General features: G+C 41.7%; 1 long non-coding RNA gene across 1 annotated transcript; it reads right to left on the minus strand.

The window, feature by feature from the left end:
- Positions 1–18,788: 18,788 nt before the first annotated feature.
- Positions 18,789–22,061, minus strand: LOC129413635 (uncharacterized). The gene is made up of 3 exons (XR_012369593.1): positions 22,040–22,061; positions 21,084–21,140; positions 18,789–20,316 (listed from the first exon to the last, which is right to left on the minus strand). It is a non-coding gene; the product is annotated as an uncharacterized lncRNA (long non-coding RNA).
- Between the last annotated feature and the right edge of the window lie 4,152 nt (positions 22,062–26,213).

Genomic DNA, 26,213 nt, shown 5'->3' on the forward strand with positions numbered 1-26,213 from the left:
AAGAAAAAACATATACAAGTCCCACTGGACTATACATTGTGTTTATTTAGAAAATGATTTCAGAAAATCCAAGCCCAAGAACAGACATTTAATCTGGAAAGGCAAGTTTTTCAACTAAACAATGGCAGACAGAACAACAGGCTGAATATGTGTCCGTACATGTTAACGTAACTTTAACTTTAAGGACTATAAGGACCACACAGCATATTCTCCCACTTTGACAGAGCACTCATGTCAAAGGTCATCTCCTAAAGACCCAAACAAACCAAGGCTTGTAATCTCTACTTTTTAGACTATGACAGCACACCAAAAAGCCAGTCCTGCATGTTGATCCAGTAGTTTTGGTGGTTCCAAATGCTTTCTACGATCAGGAGGTTTTTATCAGTTGTGGAGCAGCTCGTTCCAGTCAGTGGATCAATAAAGACGTTCTCAGCACCACAACCCAACTTTATAACCTTAGGCCCAGAAGAGGCTCTGGTGATGGACGTTCTTGTTTTTGTTAATGATGATGCTTTTGACGTTCTGTAAATCCATTCTTTCTCATTTTAACATTAAATTAGCTACTCTGTACAAACTTTCTGAGTCTTCTTCAATGCAGTTCCTCCTGATGCTTCTCATAATTTACAAGTAGTTGAAAACAATACAGATATTGTTAGTAATCAGCTAGACAAAAATATATAATACTGGACTAGTGGTTTTTGGAAATTTTACTGCAAATATCTTAAAAATTGTACCTTTAAAGCTCCCGTTCTTTCTATGTTTTTGAAGCTTTGATTGTGTTTATAGTGGGCAATATAACGTGTGTTCATGTTTCACGTGTAAAAAACGAGGTATTTTTCACACAATTTACTTATCTGTATAGCGTTGTTTTCACTGTCGTAAAAACAGGCTGATATCTTCCTTGTTCTATGAAGTCCCTCCTTCAGAAATACGTAACGAGTTCTGATTGTGTAGTTTGTTTAGTGCGCTGTGATTAGGGCTGCACGATTCTCGCTAAAATGTGAATCACAATTTTCCTCCATGGGAATTGAGATCACGATTCTCTCAAACGATTCTCATATTTTCAACAAAAAACATTTATTGCACTCAAGTAACAAAAATATGCTACACTGGACTTTTAGTTATAATAAAGTCTCTTCAAAATCTCTTTTCCTTATTTTAGAAGATGAGTAACTTCAAATGTGTTAGCTGTTAAACATAAACAACAGAATGTTGACACTAATAAATAAAAGTAATTGTACAAAAGAGCACAGGTGCTATTTATGATACAGTTCCTTAATCTGAAGGCTGCAGCCTTCCGGAGGTCGCATTTCTAAGCTGCATACGTCATCAAGACAGTCTTATTTCAGAATATTAACAATTATGAAGTTGATTATTATTCTTAGTTAATCGTAAATTGTTGTAATACGTTTATGACTTGCGAATGTAATGCTTAGTTAAGTTAAACCAGGCTCGATGACGTATGCGGCCTGCATATGCGACCTACGGAGGCTGCAGCCTTCCGATTGAAAAATGGGCAGAGGTAACTTATTTCCTTGCCTTTTTTCGGAACCAATATTGTTGCATCGTCACTCTCTCCGTCGCCACCAGATTTTTCCGCAAAAATCCGGCGTTTTTCCCCTCAATTGTTTGAAAATTGCCACTCCAAATCCATCAAGTAAATCGAGTTGTTTAGGTTTGCCACTTTGTTACACGTCACGCGAGTGACAGCCAAACGTCGCAAATGAGAAGAAGAGAGGAGAGAAACGATCAGGTCTGATTGGTGAATGAATAGGGTTTGGTTTTACACTGCGTGAGTGTAAGCAAGTTTAATTGACATCTGGATTGTTGTAATGTAAATACATGAACGCAGTATCTGAATACAGGAAAATACTGTACATGCAAGAGAATCGCCGTCATTTACAAAGAGGATCACGTTTATGTATGAATCAAGATCGTGATTCCCCCCCCCCCCCCCCGATTAATCGTACAGTTGTGATTCAATAGCAGCGTAGCTTAGCAGAGCCATTTGAGCCAAAGCTGGTGACTGACGTATTCCTGTGGGTGGAGTTTAGTCAACAAACTGTTTTACTGACGTCATTAAAGCATGAAATAGAGGGCTGTAGTCCAAACCGGCCATTCGCTGCAGGCTTTTGAAAGAGGAATTCTATTTAAGAAAATATATCGCCTGGCAGGTAATTTTGAGCTTTATCATCTTACAGGGATTATTTATGCTATTATAGCAACATTACACAATAGGGTTTAAAAAATGGGATCAGGAAGAACGTGACCTTTAAAATCATCAGACCCCTCTTTGTGTTTACAGGGGTGTGTTTCCCCAAAGCATCGTTAGCCAACTACTGTCGTAAGTTTGTCGTAACTACGGCTACAGTCTCATTTTTTGTGGCTACTGTTCCTTTAAATTAACAGCCTATGACATTGCAAGGAAGGCGCTTGAAGCGCTCTGATATTTTTTAAGGTGGAACGGGATAGTTAGGCGAATAAGGGGCTTCAGCCTCGTACCCCAGATCGAGTTCGTCGATTGTCCGGATTTTCTCTAAGTAACGTTACCGCAACGTTGCTCATTGTTGAGTTTGTCTTTATATGTAATTTACACTTAATCATCGTTCGATCCATTTATTTCCGTTTACTATTGAGAGTGAGGAGCTGTCGTCATGGTACAGAGCCCTGCCATGTTGGCAGGATTCCGGCGGCAGAATATGATTGTTTACGTGTGTTCTTAGCTCGGTAATGGGGCTTGGGCGCCGCGTTGCATTCTGGGACGTGGCGGCCATGTTGGTGGCCTCGCGAATGTAATCATACAGCAAGTTGAACGAGGAGAAGCGGCAGAGTTGGGAGAATTAAAATAAAGAAAAAAGATGTTAAAATCCGGAAAAGTATGTGTAATTTACTGGGATACGTTAAACAGGGAAGCAGGGACCGGTATGTGGACAAAATCGGAACTATTAACGGTTGGGATCCATATGAAAAAAGAGTAATTTAAGATAACAGCGTGGTTGTTGTAAGAGCACGATTTCACGCCAATCTGTAAGCAAAGTCACGTATGACCTAGCTTCACAACTAGCTTAGTTAATGCAGCAGTTTTTGCTGTCAGCAGAGGGATAGCAACACAAAGATGAATGTTGAAATGTTCCCGTATTTTGGGCGAGTAAACCGGGACATTTCCCTTATGTTCAATGTTGACTTAAGCTATATAAATTAATATTCAGATGTTATACTTCACTGTCGTATATATAAATGTCATTTATATGTCATGTATACACATTACTGAGGGGTTGAGGTTAATGTTTGGTTTCCGATATTGAATAAAACATAATGAAGTTTTGTTCTTATCTGTCATTTTTAATGTAAATTACTTTTAATGTGTTACTTTATTATTAATACAGCAACGGTTTACCATGGTTGAAAAAATAACGACAAATTAATCAAATTAAGACACACGATTGAGAGAAAGTATGTCTATAAACAGAGCGCAGCATGGAGCGCAGCAGTAAAGGAGGCAACCAACATGGCTGCCACGACAAGTAATGACGTCACGACGCCCAAGCCCTATAGAGTAGTTTTTCGCAATTCTACACTATTTTACCATGCCTCTCAGTTACTGCTGCGTTAAAAACTGCTCCAGTACCTCACGCGATACATATGGAAAACATACGAACAATGGAATACAGTTTTTTAGGTTACCGAAATGGAGACACCATAATGCATAACAAAGACATCTCAAACAATGGCATATTGGCATTAAAAATGTCATAATTGAACGAATGACACTTACAATTGTCATAAACATGCATAAAACCTCCTTTATATTCATGACATGTGTCATGTCATTAATAATTATGAAGGTTTTATTTCAGTCTTATGCACACCCCTTCAAGTAAAGTGTTACCCACACTGTTAATGGCTATAATCTTTCATCATTTACATCTTGCAATCACATATATAACTACCATAGCAAACCCAGAACTGGTTTGTCCACTTTGCAGCCCCCAACACAAAAACCTGGTAAAGTTACAACAGTATGTGTCATTGGGCTAAAGTCAAATTACAACTAAATACCTAAATATTTTACATCAAAACATGTTGGAAACGTTTGTGTACATTGAACAACTCGTTACAATCAAGTGTTTAGAAACCGTCGCAGTAAATTACTTTGTCATTTTGGTCAAGAAGTGTCTGCTAAATGCAATGTAATTACAATACACTAAACGCATGTGAAGAAACTTAAGTTACTGTTACGGTGAAGTGCCTTATATGGTTTGTTTCCTGTCATGACGTTGTGTGTGTGCGCCGGGTCGCGTTGTTGAGCGCGGAGCCCGGTAAATAAAGACGCAGTTTAACACAGCTCCTGTCTGTTTAATGTCTAAAAAAGCAAACATGGTGTCAGAAGTGGACGCTAGATCCTAAACATGGCTGCAAACAGCATTCCTGCCCCCGAGGGCATGCGGATGTCGGGTGACATTTCCAAAAATTGGGATAATTTCAGAGCCGAATTCGAAGACTATGAACTGGCCACGGGGTTGATTGAGAAGCCCAAAGAGGTGAGAGCGGCAGCACTGCGACGATTACTGGGCAATGAATGTCGGCATATCTACAGTCATAATATTGTGTTGAGCGAGGAACAAACAAAAGATCCGAAAGCCATACTTGATGCCCTAGGAGACTATTTCAAGCCCGCAAAAAATGTAATTTATGAAAGATATCTGTTCGGGTGTTGCAAGCAGGAAGTGGATGAGCCTATAGACAGCTTCCTCACGAGGCTGCGGGAACGGGCATCAACCTGCGAATACCGACAGCTCAAAGATGAAATGATCCGCGATAGACTTGTCCTGGGCATTGCCAATGAAAACACTAGGCGACGCCTGCTGCGTGAACGTGAACTGACTTTGTCACAGTCCGTGGAGATATGCCGGCTGGCAGAAGCAACGGAACAACGTGTGAAAACAATCGACAACACAATCACTGACACTGTGAATATTGCACAAGCACAGAGACTGAAACGCCAGGATGGGGAAATAAACAATGAGCAAAAGTTCAGGATGGTGGGTTGCAAGTATTGTGGGGGCGGTCACAAGAAAGGCAGAGAGCAGTGCCCCGCATACGGAAAGACGTGTCGATCTTGTGGTGTATTAAATAATTTCGCAAAGGTGTGTAGAGCCAGACAGAGACCAGACCGGTCTGGCAGAGTTAATGCAATAACGGACGAGACTCAGGATGAACAAGCACCATACAGCGAGGGACGACTTTTCGCTGCTGAGGAGCACAGTGACACGGTAAAGTCCCCAGGTCCAAGATAGTTTGTTAACTTGACGCTTAACAAAAGAAAGCAGGCCTGTCAGCTAGACTCTGGAGCGACTTGTAATGTTATGAGCCGTATAATCAAAGAGAAACTGGATCCAGAAAGCCCCCTGCAACCAAGTACAACCAGACTGAAACTGTATTCGGGCGCCACAATGTTTTCTCTCGGGCGATTTCATACAGAATGCACAGTGAATGGCACTAAACACAAGCTTGTTTTTGAGGTGGTCGAAGCCGACCAAGACCCGTTACTCTCGGGTGACACTTGTGAACGGCTAGGACTTATGAAATTTACCATACCAGATGAGCTTCACAGAATGGTCGTATGCACAGACACGCCTCTCACGAAGCAACAATTAACCAGCAATTTCAAGGATGTGTTTAATGACCCAGTCGAGTCAGTACCAGGAGATGTTCGGTTTGTGCTCGACAGCAGCGTGTCACCTGTGCAATGCGCGCCGCGTAACGTGCCGGTAGCTTTGAAGGCCAGAGTGAAAGAACAGCTTGACAAATACATGAGAGACGGACACATCACAACAATTACCGAACCGACACCTTGGATCAGCAACATGGTAGTAATAGCCAAGCCAGACAAAGTAAGAATATGCATTGACCCAAAACACCTGAACCAAGCCCTTCAAAGATCACACTATCACATGCCGACCCTGGAAGACATCCTTTATAAACTGCCTAAAGCACGTCTTTTTACGCTAGTGGACGTTCGCGATGCATTCCTACACTGTAAACTGGACGATGAAAGCAGTTTCATGACAACTTTCTGGACACCATGGGGGCGAATGAGATGGTGTAAACTGCCATTCGGCGTTTCGGTGGCACCAGAAATCTATCAGCGTAAGCAACACGAACTGTTGATGGGACTCCGGGGCATAGAACCCATAGCGGATGACATACTGGTCGTCGGCTGTGGTGACTCGGATTTGGAAGCCGAGTTAGATCACGACAAAAATCTCCGAGCTCTAATGGAGCGATGCAGAGCCGTGAAGCTCCGATTGAGTGAAAAAAAATTGCAATTCAAACTGAAAGCAGTGCATTTTCACGGACACATATTGTCAGCGGAAGGACTACGCATTGACCCTGAAAAAACGAAAGCAGTTCTAGCGATGACGGCACCACAAGATGTGAAGGCAGTACAGCGGTTTATTGGATTTGTAACATACCTGGCCAAGTTTCTCCCGCGGCTGTCAGATGTGTGTGAGCCGCTACGCAGGCTCCTGGACAAAGACGTAGCTTGGCATTGGCTCCCGAAACATGACGAGGCAGTACGAGAAATAAAACGCATGATTGCAGACACGCCCGTGCTGAGGTATTATGACATTGACAAACCAGTGACAATACAAAGTGATGCCAGCAAGAACGGCTTGGGCTGCTGTCTGCTTCAGCAAGGACAACCGGTTGCTTTCGCCTCTCGTGCACTCACTCGTACTGAACAAAACTACGCTCAAATCGAGAAAGAGTGTTTGAGCATTGTGTTCGCATGTCAGAGGTTTCATCACTATCTGTACGGCAGGGAGACAATCACGGCGGAAACTGACCATAAGCCCCTCGTGACAATTTTTAAAAAATCTCTCTTAAGTGCCCCCAAACGCCTCCAAGGCATGATGTTGCAGCTTCAAAACTACAACCTAAATGTGACATATAAGCCAGGCCCCGAGATGTACATAAGCGACACACTGAGCAGAGCAGCACTCGACGGGCAGGGGACAAATGAGCCTGGACCACGACAATGTACTGTGAGTACCATGGACAGCGCTCAGGTCGCGTTTTCAGTCATAGACCAAGCTCAACACCTCAATGTGACCGACTCCAGTTTGCAGCAAATTGTAACCGAAACAAAAGCCGATGACGCATTGCAGGAGCTCGCAAAAATCGTTCTGACTGGCTGGCCAGAGCGCAAAGATGAAGTCTTACTCTCAGTGCGTGAGTATTGGCCATTCAGAGATGAACTGAATATTCAAAATGGGGTGCTTTACAGAGGTCAATGTGTTATCATACCGAAGGCAATGAGAGCAGCGATGCTGAATCGCATTCACGCCACTCATATTGGAGGTGAGGCCTGCTACAGACAGGCGAGGGAAACGCTGTTCTGGCCTACGATGAAATGGGAGATAAAAGACTTTGTGGCTAATTGCCCCGCATGTAATGAGTATGCGCACAATCAGCAAAAGGAAACGATGATGTCACATGATATCCCCGTGCGCCCCTGGCAAATTGTGAGTATGGACCTGTATGCTTACGGTGGCAAAGAATTTCTTATTATGGTGGACCACTACTCAGATTACTGGGAAATAGATCAGCTGCCAGATCTCACAGGAGACACAGTGATTACACGCTGTAAGGTTCAGTTTGCACGTTACGGGCAGCCAGATAAGGTGATCACTGACAACGGGCCGCAATTCGCGTGTGAACAGTTCAGGAAATTCGCAGCACAGTGGGGATTTATCCATGTCACATCTTCGCCTCAGCACCCAAAAGCTAACGGAAAAGCTGAATCAGCCGTTAAGATCGTGAAATCGCTCTGTAAGAGGGCAAGACTCGATGGAACAGATCCCTGGCTTTCAATTCTTCACTGGCGGAACACGCCCACGGATGGGTTAGACAGCAGTCCTGCACAGCGACTGATGTCCCGCAGACTTCGGACGGGACTTCCCACAGCTAACAGTTTGCTTTTCCCCAAGGTCATAGAAGGAGTTTCGGAGAAACTGAGATGGAAAAGGCGCATGTCGAAATTCCACTATGACGCGAGAGCAAAAGACCTCCCTGAGCTTAATGTCGGCGAACACATAAGAATGAAACCTCTGCCTGGAGATCGCACGGGCCGGTGGCGGAGAGGTCAGTGTCTGGGAAAGGTAAACCCACGATCTTATGTGGTGGATGTGGAGGGCACATTATACAGGCGCAATCGAGTGGATTTGCGAAGGGCTGAGCGCTCAGTCATGTTTGAACACCAAAAGGCAGCGACGCAGGAGAGCAATCAAAAGGGCCCAGTGAGTAGTTACAAGGAAACAACAATCAGAGAGGATGACACATCGGACATCAAAGAATGTGAGCCAGAGCAACTTCAGGAGCGAAGGCTGGCAGTTCCGTATATGCCCACACGGCTGGGTACCCCGATCATTACCCGCAGCGGCCGTCAGTCACGGCCACCACAGAGACTTGATTTATAAAGTCGGTCTCATATAGTAACACAAAAATAAAACAAGGAACTAAGTTAGTTAATGTTGCACAGGATGAGGTGGGCTGGTAATATCATTTGCATGTTTTGGGGTTGTTATGTTAATAGTGGGATTTTAGTTAAGTTTGTGTCAATTCTTTAAAGAAAGGGAGATGTTACGGTGAAGTGCCTTATATGGTTTGTTTCCTGTCATGACGTTGTGTGTGTGCGCCGGGTCGCGTTGTTGAGCGCGGAGCCCGGTAAATAAAGACGCAGTTTAACACAGCTCCTGTCTGTTTAATGTCTAAAAAAGCAAACAGTTACCTTTGCCAGTACAACGCTGTTTGTGAGATTGTTCCTGTAAGGTCCCTTTCTTTCGCCTAATCTTTTTGCATTCCTTATTCCTTTTCTTTCTTGTATTTGTAGATCGTCTCTGTCCTGCCGAAATAATAAATTATTAAAGAGCTCTGTAAGTCGCGCCTCTCTGAAGTTGCCCCTGGCAACCGATAGCGTCTCCTACCGTCATGGCCGACAGGCTCAGACCCCGCCCAAATCGGCACGTGACTCCTCACTCTCAATTGCTGTGGATCCTTCCCATAGACAGTAAAAGAAATGGACACAGCGACCCCGTTGGATTCAACGGAGACAAGTGAAGCCAATTAGAACATAGATATGTATAAAGGCTAGATGACTCAAGGCGGAGTCCCTAACGGCATCACCGGGCGGCCATCTTAGGACAGGGCGCTCGCTCACTCGTGGCATTGAGTTTAATGGTGCAGGTACTTTTGAATGACCATAGCTTGCTCGATTTTCTACCGATTTTCAAACGGTTTGGGTTTTTACAAACGTTATTAACGTGGCTATAATTCTGGATGCTTTAACATGTTTCATGAATTTATTTTTTATTTTTAGTATAGGTATGCAGTGTCATAGGTACATCTTTGACGTTTATAACAAACCAAACCATTTGAAAATCGGTTAAAAAATTAAGCAAGTTATGGTCATTTAAAAGTACATGCATCATTAAAACTCAATGCTACGAGTGAGCGAGCGCCCTGTCGTAAGATGGCCGCCAAAATGCGGACGTTGCACTCAATTTGCCAGCAGCGCGGACGAGCCATCTAGCCTTTATACATTGCTGCGTCCGAAAACTCAAGGCAGTGACTCGTTGCCTCGCTGCCTCATGAGGAAATGACTTCGGAGGCATGAAGGTAGCTCAGAGAAAGACTTTCGGACACACTTCTAAGGCAGCGTGTTTGAAATTTAAACAGAGAGCTCCTTTGTGATAACTAATCACATATTTGAAAACTACAATACTAATTTCTCGCTAGAAATGCAATTAAAAGGTGTAAAAAGTGAAAATATACCTTTATTTACACTAAATTGGTGGTCCAGTCGCGTCCTTGGCCGCCATTTTATTTTTTCGAACTCGACCGGACTCGACCAATCACATTCTTAATGTACGTCCACGCATAGGTATCTCAGGAGACAGGAAGTAAACCAAACATTGAATTCGGACATGCCTTGATGCCTTGCTGCCTTGGAAAGCTGCCTCAGAAGGCAGCAATTTAGAGTTTTCGGACGCAGCCACATATCTATGAATTAGAAGATCACACTTCCAGGGGGTCGAGCGTACTGCGCAGACTCAAACTGATCTTGGTCATGTGAGCAACCTGTCTGACAATTGTAAGTCTTCTAATAGCTGTGCCAAGAGAAATCTGAATCACCCACCGAATCTTGCAGAAACGGCGAGCGTGAACAGGAGTACATTTTGTATTACGTATATTTAGTATTCTGATTAATTACTTTGTCATTTTGCATAGTATTTATTTATTTTAAAGTTTAACGCCAGTACGGCATATTTTACATGCGCTTCTCCTCCTGTCCATACGGTAATTTCTCAACTGTGCGACAGAGAGTCGCGTGGTTATGACGCAATCGTTAGCATAGTTTTACTAAAACTGCTTTTACTGGGCCATAACGTAAGATACAAGGTAATGGAGCCTTTTATACATTTTCGTGTTTCTTTAGAAATAATTGATGCACAACTTGAGTCTTTAAACGCCTCAGATGTAAAGTTATTCACTGTCAAACTGACGCCAAAATGAATGGGAGTCAATGGAATGCTAAGAGCAGGTGGGGGTCCGCTAGCTAATGGCGGTGCTTAGGGCGGCTTCAAGAAAATATCAGTGTGTCTCAATTCGTTCCCTAGCTCCCGAGGTCGTGAATCAGTATATCGTGTACACAGGTTCGGGCACTGGTAAGGACCCTAGCTCACTTCACATTGGGACGATGTTCACTTATTTTATTGTCACGGCTGCTTAAGCGCGTTGTAATCACTCACAGCTGTTACTCATCAACAACCGGCAAAACCAACATCTTTCTGACTTAATTTTAAAAACAGTACATTGTGAAAAATGCTGTCATTATTCTCTTACATATCTGTGCATAAAATTGGAGGCATATAATTACATTTTACATGTAATAAATATATTTACAATTTTAAATAAATATTATTCTTTTAAATATTGAGTAGATTGTGGTCCCTTACTGTGTAGCAATGTGTGTTTATATTTACAACTAAAACAAACGTTTGTCTTTATAAAAGTTCTGTAACATTTCATAAAGTTTATTGAGTTGGATCACGTGATGTTCGGTTGGCGAGCTTCAGAAAAGGTCACGTGATTTCCGGTTAGGGAACATAGGGATCATCGATGCTCACTGGTTTTTGCGTTGCATTGTGGGAATTTTTAGGGAAAGAACGTTCCAGTGCACTGAACGGATTTTGCGATTGAGACAGCCCTTAAAATGGCTGACTCCTTGATCAGTGCCCTGACTACTGAACAAGGGAGCTGATTGAGTGTCGTTCTCGTTTCGTTTGTAACACCTGTAAAAGGAAGCATCCAACTAGTTTGCATGATAACAACTTTGTAAAAATTGTAAAAACTTCATCTTCTGCAGTTCAAACCCAAAGTGATCCTGGTGGTACAATGAATGCAGTGGCCTTGAGCGTAGCTGAAGAAAAGCGCAACGTATATACCTCCATGATTGTTCCTGTCTGGGTGTCTGCAAAGCAAAATCCAAGCTATGAAAGATTAGTATATGCATTGCTGGATTCTTAGAGTGATACCACATTTATTGATAAATGTGTGAGTGACAATTTACAAGCGACAACGTTCCCATTAGGATTGAAACTTACAACTATGCTTGGGAAAGATGCAGTGCTTCAAAGTGAGAGAGTATCTGTGCCCGGTTGCATGAAAGTCCTTAAGCTAAGAAATCCCTTAAATATAAGGTTAAGGGTGCCCTTAATAAAAAATGGGTTGCAAGAAAAACCCTTAAGTGAACCTTAAGGCTGTCAATAAGTATTTACCCTTAAATGCAAAAGTATTACCTTAAGTTCTGCTATGCGTTGCAACAAAGTCCTTAAGTCCAATTTTCCCTTAAAAACTTAAGGGACTATAACAGGTCCCTTAACGTCACACGCGATGGCTGATTGTATGGTTATTTAAGAAAATGAAGTACCAACGCGCATTTCTAACGATCGAAATAATCCCTAGAGAAAAAGATGCGCATTTATTAGGAGAATAGCGGTTTGATCGTCCGTCCATCCAAAGTGTTTCCAGTTTGAATTACTTTGAGGTTTTATACATGCGGCACTTTATAGTCTGTTATTTGCGATGTTTCATTGTACACAAATCCCCCGTCTGTTGAGCTGCGTGCGTTGATTTGTTACCGCTGTGAGATTTTGTAACTACAGCAACCACGTCTCCGCTGCCGTGTTTTGGCAGAGACTGCCGTAAAATACTTAGTATAAACACTTAGGTAAGGGTGACAGTTAAGACCTTTGTTGCAACGCTCTTAAATAAATCCCTTACCTCAGGGATTTTTTCTCCCTCAGGGAAACCCTCACTTAAGGAGTTTCATGCAACCGGGCACTGGACTTCAGGTGAGAGCATACAAGTCGATTTGCCCCCTACCTATCCTAAAGATTGCATACCAGCTAATCGTAGCCATATTCCTTCTTGTGAGGATGCTGAAAAATGGAATAATCTTGCAGTTATTGCAGAAGAAGTACCTCCTTTACAGGACTGTGATGTTGGCCTGTTAATAGGTTATAATTGTTCAAGATCAATGGCTCCCAGAGAAGTGCTAATAGAACGGAATGATGAGCCCTACGCCATTAGGACAGATCTAGGATAGAGTATAGTGGGTCGTTCTTCACTACATCCTGACTTATCTGTAAGTCAGCAGTCTGTGTCACCGTACAACAGTAAAGGAGCTTCCTCCTATTACACCAACTGATGTACTCAGGATCTTAGAGAGTGACTTTAAACATCTTGAGGAAGAAATCACAAAGGTATTGCAGGATGACATTCTTTTCCTTGATTGGTCATTCAATGTATTCATGGATACTGAAAGAATAAAGACCTTCCTCGCAGAGAGGCAGTGCGAGTTCGTCATGAACGCACCCCATGCAAGTCATGTCGGTGGCGTATGGGAACGTCAAATTAGAACTGTACGATCTGTGTTAAATTCCATTCTTGCACAACATCCAGGCATATTAGACGATCCATCTTTAAGGGCCTTCCTGTATGAAGCAATGGCTATTGTAAATAGTAGGCCACTAACTGTTGATTGTCTGAATGATCCTAAAAGTCTAAGACCCATCACTCCAAACCATCTGCTCACATTAAAGTCAGTTACTGCTCTGCCTCCACCAAGTGAATTTGTCAAAGAAGATGTTTACCCATGAAAGAGATGGAGACATGTGCAATATTTAGCAGAGCAATTCTGGAGTCGCTGGCGCAAGGAGTATCTTGCGAATATAACTGCTCGACAGAAGTGGAATGTATCTAGAAATCTTCAAGTCAATGATATTGTGATGATTAAGGAGGAAGACTTGCCTAGAAATGAATGGAAGCTTGGAAGGGTACAGGAAGTCACTTTTAGTGATGATGGACTTGTGAGAAAATGTAAGGTACTTCTAGGAGATTCAAAACTTAATGCAAAAGGCGAGCGTGTATACAAACAGTCCATAATTGAAAGACCAATACAGAACCTTGTTCTATTAATGGAGGGACATTAGTGGTTTGGCTGAAATGTATAATTTTGTATAATTATGAATGTTTTGTATGTTTTATTGCTAATATAAGATCTTGTAAAAAGGGTGCACAAATTTTTAAAAAGACAAAAAAGGATATTGAAAAGAAAAAAAAATTGGAAATAAGAGTTTGCAAAGGGAAATTATATGTGCTTGTATATTTTTTGCACTCATAATTTGGTGGGAGTGTAAAGAATTTGAGATGTTTTTTTTACAATTTGAAAAACTTTATTATAATTTTTTATTTTATTTAGTATCGTCTGCCCCTGTAAGGGTGGTCCCGATAAAATCTGTTTTGCAGTGTTGATTCGGTCTTTCCTCCTCCACTTCCGCAAGCACCCCAGTCTCGATCATTTTCAGCTTAAAGGAACAGTATGTAGGATTGTGGCCAAAACTGGTATTGCAATCACAAAACTTGTGGCTCAAACTGGTACTGCAATCAGACAAACAGGGGGTATTGCACAAAAGTAGAATTAAGAAAGCCAGGATAACAGAAAAGGCCCAGCTTGACCTAGTTTAGCAGTGATGCACCACTGATGCAAAAATTGATAAAACTCATAAAAATTCATCATGAAACTGCAAAAACTTAACTACTACTATGTGTTTCTACAGTATTTGATGCAAAAAAGTGTGCATTATCTTAACTATTTATTTCCTATAACAATTTATATTTGGTGGAACTAAACAGAAATCATTGAATTATTATAAGATTTATGTACAGGATTTGACCATATGAAGAATTTTTTAAGGAAAATATTAGGAAAAGGCAACAATAAAAATGCCGCTGGTGTCTCTGTAATACCAAGAAGCCCTCAATATGTGATCCTTCAGTGCATACAAGTGGATTTCAACCCCACCCCTAAACTAAAGCTAAATACTACATTTACTGTGAGCTTCATGAAGTTTTCAAACAGTTGTATTCATTGACAAGCCACTGAATAGTATATTCTGGATTGTTGGTGAATAGCCACCATGTTCAAACAAGGCTGGTTTGGACTGGAATATTGGGAAGTAAGATAGTAGGTCCCTTGAGGGGGCCAAAAGGACATCTGGAAGATATGTAGAGTACCTTAAAGATGGGCATGCGAATAAATGAATCATTTCTTCTGAAATTAATTTACTTTCATGCAGGATAATACACTATAGCATGCTGCAAGAAAGCAACACTGACTATTTAAATATGGCCATGAAATAAGAAAAAAATTAAGGTACAGTATGAATACTATCCGCTGACCTCTTTATGGAGTATCATTATATGAAAGATCTGTGAGGTGGACAGCACTATAATAGATATTCAAACATCAACTCTGGGATGCAATACTAGCATCTTCAAGTGAAATAAAGACAAAAACTGACTTACAAGTTTAATAAATGGGACAGTAACAAAAAGCATTTCAGACTTATTTGAGCATAATTTTACCCCATTAGTTAAGCATCTTACACAGGATTTTAATCGCTGGTCTCTCCTTCCCATATCTTTGATTGGTAGGGTTAATTGTATTAAGATGAACATACTTCCCAAATTTCTATATTTATTTCAGTGCATTCCTATTTTTATTCCAAAGTCCTTTTTTATTACACTAGACAGCACTATCTCGAGTTTTCTTTGGAATAGAAAGCCCCCAAGAGTTCGAAAAGGTATTCTTCAAAAGACAAAACAACTGGGTGGCCTGGCCCTTCCAAATTTTCTAATATATTATTGGTCAGCGAATATTCGCTCCATCCTACATTGGTTCCACATTTTTGTGTCATTTTGGTCTTCACAATACCCCTTTGTCATCCCCAATACATTCCAACCCTTTGTTCTACCCTTCTGTTTTGGACAGCGCTTATGCATTATGGAGAGATCTTGGACTGGTGTCTATTGGTGATCTTTATTTTAATGGTGTTTTTGCCTCTTTTGAGCAGTTGACCTCTCAGTTTAATATTCCTAAAAGCCTTTTTTTTTTTTAGATATTTACAAGTTAGAGATTTTGTGCGGAAAAGAATGGCCAATTTTCCTAAAATACCTGTTCCTTCAGATCTGGATGGATACCATTCTAAGTGTGGACCCTTGTACCAAAGGATCAATATCTAAACTTATGAACATAATTGTTCATTTGCAAACTGTTTCTGATAATTTACGCATTGTTTGGTCCCAAGACATTGGTACTGATATTATGGAAAGTGGTCTTAAACAGGGTTAACTCTTCCTCTCTCTGCGCACGTCACAAACTCATACAGTGCAAGGTGGTACATAGAGCCCACTGGTCTAAGAGTAGACTAGCTCGTATTAACCCCTCTATTGACCCTGAGTGTGACAGGTATCATTCAGGATCAGCTACTTTAATCCATATGTTCTGGTCTTGCCCCGCACTGTCTTCTTTTTGGCAGCAAATTTTTAATTCACTGTCAGCCATTATCTCTTTCGATATACCACCCTGCCCACTTACAGGTTTGTTTGGGATCTTCCTACCTGGCCACTCTTTGCCTTCTCACTCCTCAAATTTTGTAGCCTTTTTAACTCTATTAGCTAGGCGTTTAATTCTGTTGAACTGGAAAAGCTCCCACCCTCCGTCTCACACCCATTGGATAAGAGATGTTCTTTACTTTATGAAGTTAGAGAACATAAGGTACTCCCTTCACCGTTCTAGCACCATTTTTGATAACCTTTGGCAACCCGTTCATGAACATGTTCAAAGTCTTCAGCTTGACCCTGTTCTCTGGGATTGAATCCCTGCCCCCACACTTACCTTTCATTCTATTTGTTGTTAGGCTACTATGTGGACCTGATCAACTTTCCACAGAATTGTATTTTCTGTGTGTAGATTGCACTCCCCACATTTTTCCTTATTTCACTGAAAAAAATGATTCATTGAATTTAATCAATTTTTTTTAAGGTAAGTGGTTGCAATCAATTTATTTAAGCTACATTTAAACAAAAAAGATTAGTAACGTAAAATAAAATATAAAACTTCTGTTTAAATGCAGCTTAAATAAATTGATTGCAACCACTTACCTTAAAAAATTGATTAAATTCAATGAGTCATTTTTTTTCAGTGAAAGCTGTTACACAAAATAATGCCTGTTCTACTGTGACTGCCCTTATGTAACACTTTATGGAGTAATCTGTTCCTGTTACTTGCAATCTTGTAGAAGTGATTTCAGTGCTAGACTGACATTTCTTACATCACATGAGAATCCGTACCTCTCAATCAGGTATTTCTCATATCTTAAGTCTACATATGAACTTAATTGAAACCGCATTTCAACTTTATCAGCCATTTCTTACAACTGCATTAATAAATGTTTTCATCAAACCCCTGACAGAAGTCTTAATAATAACACTAAATAAATTACAGTATATCTAGTATTTTTATGCAAGGCCATGAAATGACTAAAACACATGAATATCTAGTAGGATTCAGAGAAACTAGCCGATTAATCTGAAATGGTATAGTCTGATACTGTGGATGTCTAATGAGTCTGTGGTGTCTAGCATCAATTTTTATGCAGTGGTCTGTCGGGGAATTAGTATGAAGGTGGCGGACAGAAATAACTTCTTTTACCCTGAAGCTATTTTGGGGATTTTCGCCTGGATTTGGCCTACCCAATTTCAAAAGCTTCCCATACCCACATGCAGAGGTTCACATACAAAAGTTTAGTATCATTTTACAGGAAACCCTTTGAAATAACATAAAACACTGTTAAAAATGCTAAACATGGTTGTATGTGATGTCAGTCCTCTAATAAACACAAAAATAAATATGCGCTTTTTGATGTTTTTTTCTAAAGTTTTTATTTGAAAGTGTATAACTCTGGCCCTGAGTGCCTCAGCTACCTGTCTGATTCCAGCAATTGTCAGCTTACAGAGGAAAAAGGAATTCTTTATCATAATCTGTGCAAAAGTTATTTTACTCCAACTGAAGGGAGAAATAATACCTTTTTTGTATACAATTTCTGCCTAAAAACATTTTAAGTGTCCCCATAACCACATACAGTGGAATAAATGCAATTTCTTTATATCATTTTAAAGAAACCACTTTGTAGTTACATAAAAAGCTGCTGTTTGTGACAAATTTTGTTATTTAGGATGTTTTTCATATGATGAAACACCAAATTGTCATTTTTTATTTTGTAAACACTTTGAAAGTGAATAACTCTGGTTCTGGGTGCTCTAGCAGACTGCAGACAGTTCTGGTTGTTACCGGCAGCAGACAGTAAACACCCCAAAAAAAAAGAATGAACTCTTTAGCATGTGGCATTCAAAAGTTATTATTTTACTGAAGGGTGTGAAAATTAATTTTTCATATATTAATTTTTTGTTTTGTACATATAATGAATAGCAAGGGATTATTCATGCACACAACCTAAGAAAATGCTGTAAATGGACTCATTGTTTAGAGTAGGACCTAAAATAAAAGATGGTGTATCATTTGTGGCTATCTGAGGCAGCTCACGCTCAAGTTTCCCATAAATGTACAAAAGACAATTTTTTACCTTATTATTCATTCAACGATTGTTGGATATGTGATGATAATAGATCATATTTGAAAAACATGAAATATGTGAATATTAAATGATATCAAAAAATATGTGTGGGGGGGGGGGTGATAGTGTAAATTAAGTGTTAATAACTTTCTTACAGGAAAAGATATGTCAAAGTGAAGTAGAGACTTTAAGCTTTCAAACAGTATCTCATGTGTTACTGGGGGTCCATGACGGACCATTAAAGATTAAAAGAATATTTTCTCTCAAGTCAAAATACGAAATTTTGGACCCAGGACAGGGTCCTCAGGGACAGGGTTTAAGAGGATAAACTGGACAAATTCATTAGAGGCGCTGGCTCTGTACTTGGTATGGAGCTGAACTCTTTTCATGTTGTGGCTGAGAGAAGAATACTGTCAAAACTATATTCAATTCTGAGAAATCCCTTTCACCCACTACATAGGGTGCTGGCCGACCAGAGAAGTACATTTAGTCAGAGACTGATCACTGCCAAGTGTTCTACTGAGCGTTTTAGCAGATCCTTTATACCTGTGGTCATTAGGCTGTTTAACTCTTCTTTGTAAGTGCTGCGACAATTAACTAGTAAATTACCTTTTTTATATGGTAATTTTATATTATCTATTAATTTTTAAATCATTGATGGGCAATTCTATTTTTATTTCTTTTTTCTTTAATTTTTTCTTTTCTATAATTGTAACATTTAAGCAATTTCCCCATTGAATTAATAAAGTTCTTTGAATTAAATTAATCACTAGGATTAATCTTAGCCTGGTTGTTCCCTGCAAAGAGTAAATCTCCATAGTAAATTCATCTAGATTAATTTAGCCTTCCTTCATGCAACCGAGTCAGGGATAAATTCAGCCAGGATAACTGGAAAATCCCAGCTTAATCCCGTATCTTGCTTTTGTGCAATACCCCTCTGGTGGCCAATACACAACATGACAACATAAACATCAGTTGAGGGCTGCAACTCCACTTTTTAAATGACAATATCCTGGCCAGACCACTGTTGTGAGTGATAAAAGTATTTGAAATGAAAATGATTTCTTAATGTCTAGTGACATATCAGGGCCATTTTATGATTAATTGATATACATTTCTTACATACTGTTCCTTTAAGTTGTATAGGTGTCTTGCACCTCTCGTGCCTCTGTGCAGTACTGTGGTTGAGGAGCAGTCTGGCTATAATAGGTTTTATATTGTCACAACCGGCTCAAGTCATGACAAATAAAGGAGGACGCAGTGAAACCCGAAGTAACAATTAATCTTTTATTTAAAGAAAGTAATAATTAAACTGAACTTTGATAAAGCTTTTTAACAATTTAAAGTGAACAAATGTATTTAAGAGCACAAAATAGAAAACCAATACTTACAAAATAAAGATGTAACTAAACACAAAATAACCAAACAAAACCCAAGCGGAAAATAACTATCCAAACACAATCAACACCAAACTAAAATAAGGGGAGATAACGAGCCCCTTGTTAGTGCATAGTGCAGACTATGTAGAGGTACAGCTCCACCCACTGGCCGGCCGTAGCAGGGAAGCCAGAGATCCGTCACAATATCCATCATATGGCACTTCTGCATATGGTTCTTCATGGACAGGAGCCATGCGTTGAGCAGGGGCAGGAGCCATGCGTTAAGTCAAATGTATATTTTTTGCACTTATAATTTGGTGGGAGTGTAAGGGCCGATTCAAACCTGCTGCGTGGCGTGTGGGTCTCAGCTGCGTGGCGTGTCCGTTTTTATTTAGGCTCCCATGTTAGCAGGTTTGACAGTTCACACCACCTGCATGACACGCACGTCTCAGGCGCGGCTCAAGCCACGCCGAAAACGCGTGCATGCTAGGAATAGGGCCGACGCCTATATTTCACGCCACACGCAAGCGTCTTGGAAGCGTCTCCAGGCAAAATATGTCACCTATAGCAATAGCAGCGCGTCAGCGCTGCATCAGGCATGCTTCTGGTATGTATGGACACAGAAAACGCGACGCAGCCGCCACGCAACTGACATGCAATAGATACGCCACGCAGCCAGTGAGTCGGCCCTAAAGAATTTTAGTTTTTTTTTACAATTTGACGCTCTTGCACCTATCATGCCTCTGTGCAGTAGTCATAGTACTGTGGTTGAGGAGCAGTCTGACTATAATAGGTTTTATATCCTGCATATGGTTCTTTATAGGCATATGGAGCCATGCGTTGAGCCGGGGCAGGAGCCATGCGTTGAGTCAAATGTATAGCAACAGTGGGCACTGCAAATGAAGTACATAAACACTTCAAATTAACTAGAAATCATTAAATTTGTTCTCTTATTGTGACGGTCAACTTAAAGAAACAGCCCTTCAAAGGGAAAATTAAATCTCAAAAGAAACGGTAACGTGCATCACTGCAAGGGAAAACACAATCCATTACTAAATAAATAAAAGATAGAGAAGCCCATATTCACATTCAACCTACATATCAATAGTCATTAACTTTCCCCAACACTGTTTCTTTTAAAAGTAATGCATTACAATATTAAGTTACTCCCCAAAAAAGTAACTAATTGCATTAGTTACTTTTCATGGAAAGTAATGCTCACGTTACTTTTAGTTACTTTTGCATTACTTGTTCTTGGCTAAAGCTTGATCTCTTTCAGGACTTGCAGGTGTTTTTATGACTGAAAAGTTTTGCATTCAGAAATTGCATATTTCATCACAAAAATGTTAAGCTCTGGCCTGCCATCTCAGTTTCTGACTCAAACTGTTTCCACACAGGCGCAGAGAGTGCATACGTTTAGTTTAATTCAGTACATATTTTTTAATCAAATTACTAAAATTAAAAAGTAACTTGAGTTACTTTTTTTAAAAAGTAACTCAAATATTAATGTGTACATCTAAAAAGTAATGCATTACTTTACTCGTTACTTCAGAAAAGTAATATTACTAATGCAAGGTACTTGCAATGCGTTACCCCCAACACTGGTCATAAAACAATTAAAACTTTATAAACCCTTTAAAAATAATAAAATAAACAATACCTCTACCATCCGTTATCTTGTTTTAGTGATACTCAGGCAACCAGCGAGTCCTTAATACTAAAAACAACAAACAAAATATAAATAAAATACATTAAATACACGTGGTTCATTTTATTCAACCAATAAAATCACTACCTGCCAAACGATGCCTCATGTGTTCAACTCTTATATCACTAGTGTTTAATATACAACTGCAGACAAACGATCTTTATTCCTGCTGGTCTATTGCCATTACGCAATACATCACCACGCTGTGTTTTCTATTCAATCACCACACAGAAAGCGTACGAGAGACAGAAAAGCATTATTTAAGATGACTTAAGGCCCGGGTATACTTTTTTTCCGCGTCCGCGTCCGGCTCGCGCGCGAACGCGTCCGCGCAGCTTTTCGAGTATACTCCCCGCGGCTACACGCGGATGGCCGCGTTCGACACTATACGCAATATAAATGATTTCTTATTCAAATTATTAGTCTAACAGGCTGTCAGGGCAGCACTGATTTGGCGACATTTACAGTACATTAAAACATTAGGATAGGTGAAGAAAAGTAACTGATCCACCATTGCAAACACAGTTTAGAACAAACAACCAGACAACAAAGAACAGGAATCAAACATTATGGTAACAAACATGCTCCACAGCTTTCTGTTCTTGGAAGAAGTAAAAGTTAAAGAAGAAAAACGATAGTGTGTGTGCAAATGCTGTCTATTTCCTTATGTATAATTGTTTATTGTGGAGTGCCCTGTCTAAATATATTCACGCGCATGCGCTGTTGTACGCGGACTGTACGCGCACTGTCCGCGCGGTCTCAAATTTTGGGCTGCACGGGGACGGTCCGCGCGGCCGGCCGCGGACCCTCTTGATGACGAAAATGACGTCATGCGGACGGCGCGCATACGCGGACGTCCCTAGTATACTTTCGGCTTTATAATTCCACATATAAGATCAATGCCATACCTTAGCTTTGTCGTAGCTACCCAGTGGCGGCGTTTCACAAAAACCTAGGGTATGGCAAAAATTCTTCGTACAAGAAGGCCATTCAAATAACGAATCTATGAAACCACATTATATCCCAACATATCCATATGTGTACATACTCCACCAACCTGTATAAAATCATACTATGATTGCACGGATGTACACTTACTGACAACAATACGGAAGCAATACAAATGAAAAACAAAAATAGAAATCATGGTTGTTTAAAATGCTTTTCAAATGTTGTCAAGTGCAACTCCAGCAACAGATAAACTAAAACAAGATAATATCAAAACATACTGTAACATCCCTTCACAAATCTTGTCATGACAGCCGCCAATAAACACTTATAAAAACACAATAAAGACTTTTAATGATGTGATAGAGCACATGTAGTTAACCCAGCCAGCTAACCAACTAAGACTAAAACATTAAATAAAACTCTTAGTAAAACAGGGCTAAATGCAAAAACAAGTCTTACCTTTTGTCGTCGTGCAGTTTTTATTCCACAAGTCGCCATATTCAAAAACGCGCGCAAATAATTAATACAATTCACTTCGACTGCGCTACAATTTCCCAGTGTAAGAGAACATGTTTATTTATCCACAGAGAACAAATCATTTTACTTCTGGAATAATGTATGCAATATGCATTGCGCGAGTGTGGGGGAGAACCGTGAGTCTGTTTAAAGGAGTTTACTTGCGAAAATAAAGATTATAACAACAGCGGTCATCATGAAACCTCCTGCACAATTCAAGCTGCGCTGCAAGAACGACAGGTTGATGACATCAAAGTACCGCGAGGATGAGGCGAGAAATCATCGGAAGAGTTTGCTTTCAGACCGCTCTCGCGGCACGTTGATGTCATCCACATGTCGGTTCCTGTATTATAGCATGAAGTCGAGCACACGCGTAAATTATCCATATTAGTGATATACCAATGCTCAGAAATGTTCTACTGAAAATATTTAACATTATTTTTAATGAGCTTCATTATAGCCTGTTAATTTCTGGTGTTTTGTCTGAATGCTAGGGTATGGCAACTGCCATACCCTGCCATACGCAAACGCCGCCCCTGTAGCTACCCTTCGGATTTGTAGTTCCCAAAACACACCCATTACATATACAAATTAATTTGTATGTAAACATAATAGTTTTAGATCAAACACGTAGGCTAAAAATATAAGGAAGAAATTGAAAACAGGAAATTATTAAATATTTAATAAATGATATTATACAGAATACATGTTAGTATTGCTCTTATAGAGGGGTTGCAAGTTTACAAACATTGCAGGGTGCGCGCGCATCCAGGGGGCAGAAAGCCCGATTGGTGAGCTGATCTGCTACTGCAACAACCTTAATTATTGAAGCGTTCTTTATTGTTTGTATATAAATAAGACTTGATTTTAGTTGGATCTGTTTTTCTGTCTATATTTTTACAGTGTTACTGTGATACATGTATGAATTATAATGTTATAATTATAATGCTAGTAACGTAATAGTCGCATCTACTGTTCTTTTTCTAACTTCGCTCGGTGTTTCACTATGGGAATCGCTTTGGGCGTGACCAACTGCGGAAGCTCACCACGTCTGTCTTTGACAGACAGGTCGACCTGTGACCAGGCGCCGCCCTACCTATATCAGCCAGGTCGACTCCTGCCTACGTCATTCGCGCTTTCTTCCCGTGGGAGACTGCAGCAAGCTCTCTCAGCACATCCCGACTTGCTGATTTCGTTTAACTGTTCAACAGGCGGACCGTCATTGGATTCCGGCACCGAACGCGACATCAGTGGAGGGATTGTGTTGAGTGACAACTTTTAATATTGGAATAGCGTCCGCGTCGTGGCGAGCTATTCTGATCTTCCTATTGCGTATTCAGTTACAGCGGTAGGTCACATCTGGTTTTAGCTTTCTGGGTTCACGCGTCAAGGCGGACCTGTCGAAGGTTTAATTACCTATTTTAAGCAGACTAACGTGTTGTGACGAGTCTAGTGATTGCGCTATGTCGACGGCGACTACCCCCGCCAAATGGCACGAACCGAAGACTAAGGAGGCTGCATCCCGCCCTTGTCCATCCTCATGTGGAGCTACCATCTCGGGCAGGGACCCTCACCCTATGTGCATCGTGTGTATGGGCCCGAAACACGCTCAAACGTCGCTAGCGGACCCGCAGACATGCGCTCACTGTGCGTCAATGCCGGTGAAAATTTTGGAACGGAGGCTGAAAGTGTCGGTGGCTAACAAGCAGGACCCTTGCCTGTCTGGAGCTGCCTCGACAGCGACCGATCATCTCCCGCGAGCGAGTGCTAGCTGGGCGGAAATGATGGAAGCTGAATCCCCGGACATGCCTCCGCTGTTCGAGGGCCTGCTCACGCCGGAGGATGGCGAACTGGGGGACGAGGACGCAGATGGTGATGCAAATTCTGACCTCCTCGATCTGGATATGGACGACGAAGAGGAGGAAGACAATTCCCTCGTCCCGGCCCAGCAGTCCAGACCACCTAGCGCAAACGATTCGGCCCCTCCTGCTGACAACAATCTACATGAGGTGTGCAAACGAGCCGCGGCTAAGTTGGGCCTAGCCTGGCCAGCCGCTAAAGACGCCGAAGGAGCCGTGAGAGACCTTTATGATGGGAAAAGGCTGCCGCCGGCCCACTCCACAGCGAGACAGCTCCTGCCTGCCGTGCCTGCGTGTATGAAGGAGATGTCTCGCTATTGGTCTAGCCCCTTTAAGAGTAAGCTCCCCACCAAGGGACATTCGATGCTGGAGATTCAGGGAATGGAGGAGCTGGGGTTGGCCGGACCCCCAGCTGTGGAGCCTTCAGTGGCTTATCACCTCCATCTGAATCGTCGATCTATTTCTGCCTCATCGCAGATTTCACTGCCGAGTAAGATGGACTGACCGCCGCATCTTTTCAGAGGTTGTACAAATACGCGGGTCAATCCGTGTGCTCACTGAATGCTGTTACTTTACTGTCAGCATACCTAGCGGAGATTTTGGAAGAGATGGGGCGGCAGTTGGACTCAGGAGCACCGAACCCGGTGCTCTGGGATGAGATTTGTGTGGTGAACGATCTGATACTACGCTCCTCACGTGGCGCGGTTCAGGGCTGCGGTCGTGTGATGGGTTTGGCCGTATCAGGTGAGAGAGCGTTATGGTTAAACCTGTCAGGCCTGGGCGACGCTCAGAAAGCGGAGGTGATGGATGCCCCTTACGACCCGACTAAGGGTTTATTCGGGCCCGGTCTCGAGAAGATGAAAGAAACCAGCACCCTCAGGAAACAAGAGGATGAAGCTTTCAACCTCTGCTTGCCACGCAAACAGGCGACGCGACCGCCTTCTCAACCGACGCGGCAGGGCTTTGCAGCAGCCGCGGCGGCGAGAGGGAGGCCGATGAACGTGAGAGCTGTAAGACCTGCTCACAATGGACAACAGGCCGGCCAACGTTCACGACCGGATGGCTCCGGACCTTGGGGAAAACATTCATTTGCGGCCGCAGCGGCTAGGAACCGTCCGCCCCACCCCGAGGACAGGAAGAAGAAGCGTGCGACCTAACACGCCGGTATTCTCCTGCCTTTCTCTCTCCGCCTGCAAAAAGAAGAAGGTGGGAATACAGCCCTTCGGTTCTGAGTTCAGTAAGGGCTCATTATGTTCGCTCGCCTCTCGTTCAGACAAAACAAAGAGGTTTGAGCCAGTGTCACCAAGCACTCTCACACACAGGGGAATTGAAAATAAAACATGCATTTTCGCAGCCAAGCCACGGGCTGAGGGCGATATGCTCCCCGAGTTCAAAAAGTATGAAAATAAAAATAAATGTTGCACTATCGCAGCCAGGCAAACAGCCGAGGGCGATATGTTTAAAAAATCCCATAAAATGCCAACACACGAATTGCACTTTCCCAGTTCCACCGCTGGGGGGAGCGCTCGCCCCTTCAGCGGGAGACCGCACGGTGCACGTGATGACGTCATCAATGTGCGTCAACAGCGGGGCGGAAGTGTATGGGGGCCTTCTCTCTGCCCGCATAGCCAGCTGGCGCGCATGCGCGGTTCATCCGTGGGTTTTAGCAACAGTTTCACAGGGATACAGACTACAATTTGCCATAAAACCGCCTCGTTTCAACGGGGTAATTATGTCTGTGGCCGAGGGAGAATCG

This window comes from Misgurnus anguillicaudatus, chromosome 5 (genome assembly GCF_027580225.2).
Source record: "Misgurnus anguillicaudatus chromosome 5, ASM2758022v2, whole genome shotgun sequence".
Lineage (NCBI taxonomy): Eukaryota > Metazoa > Chordata > Actinopteri > Cypriniformes > Cobitidae > Misgurnus > Misgurnus anguillicaudatus.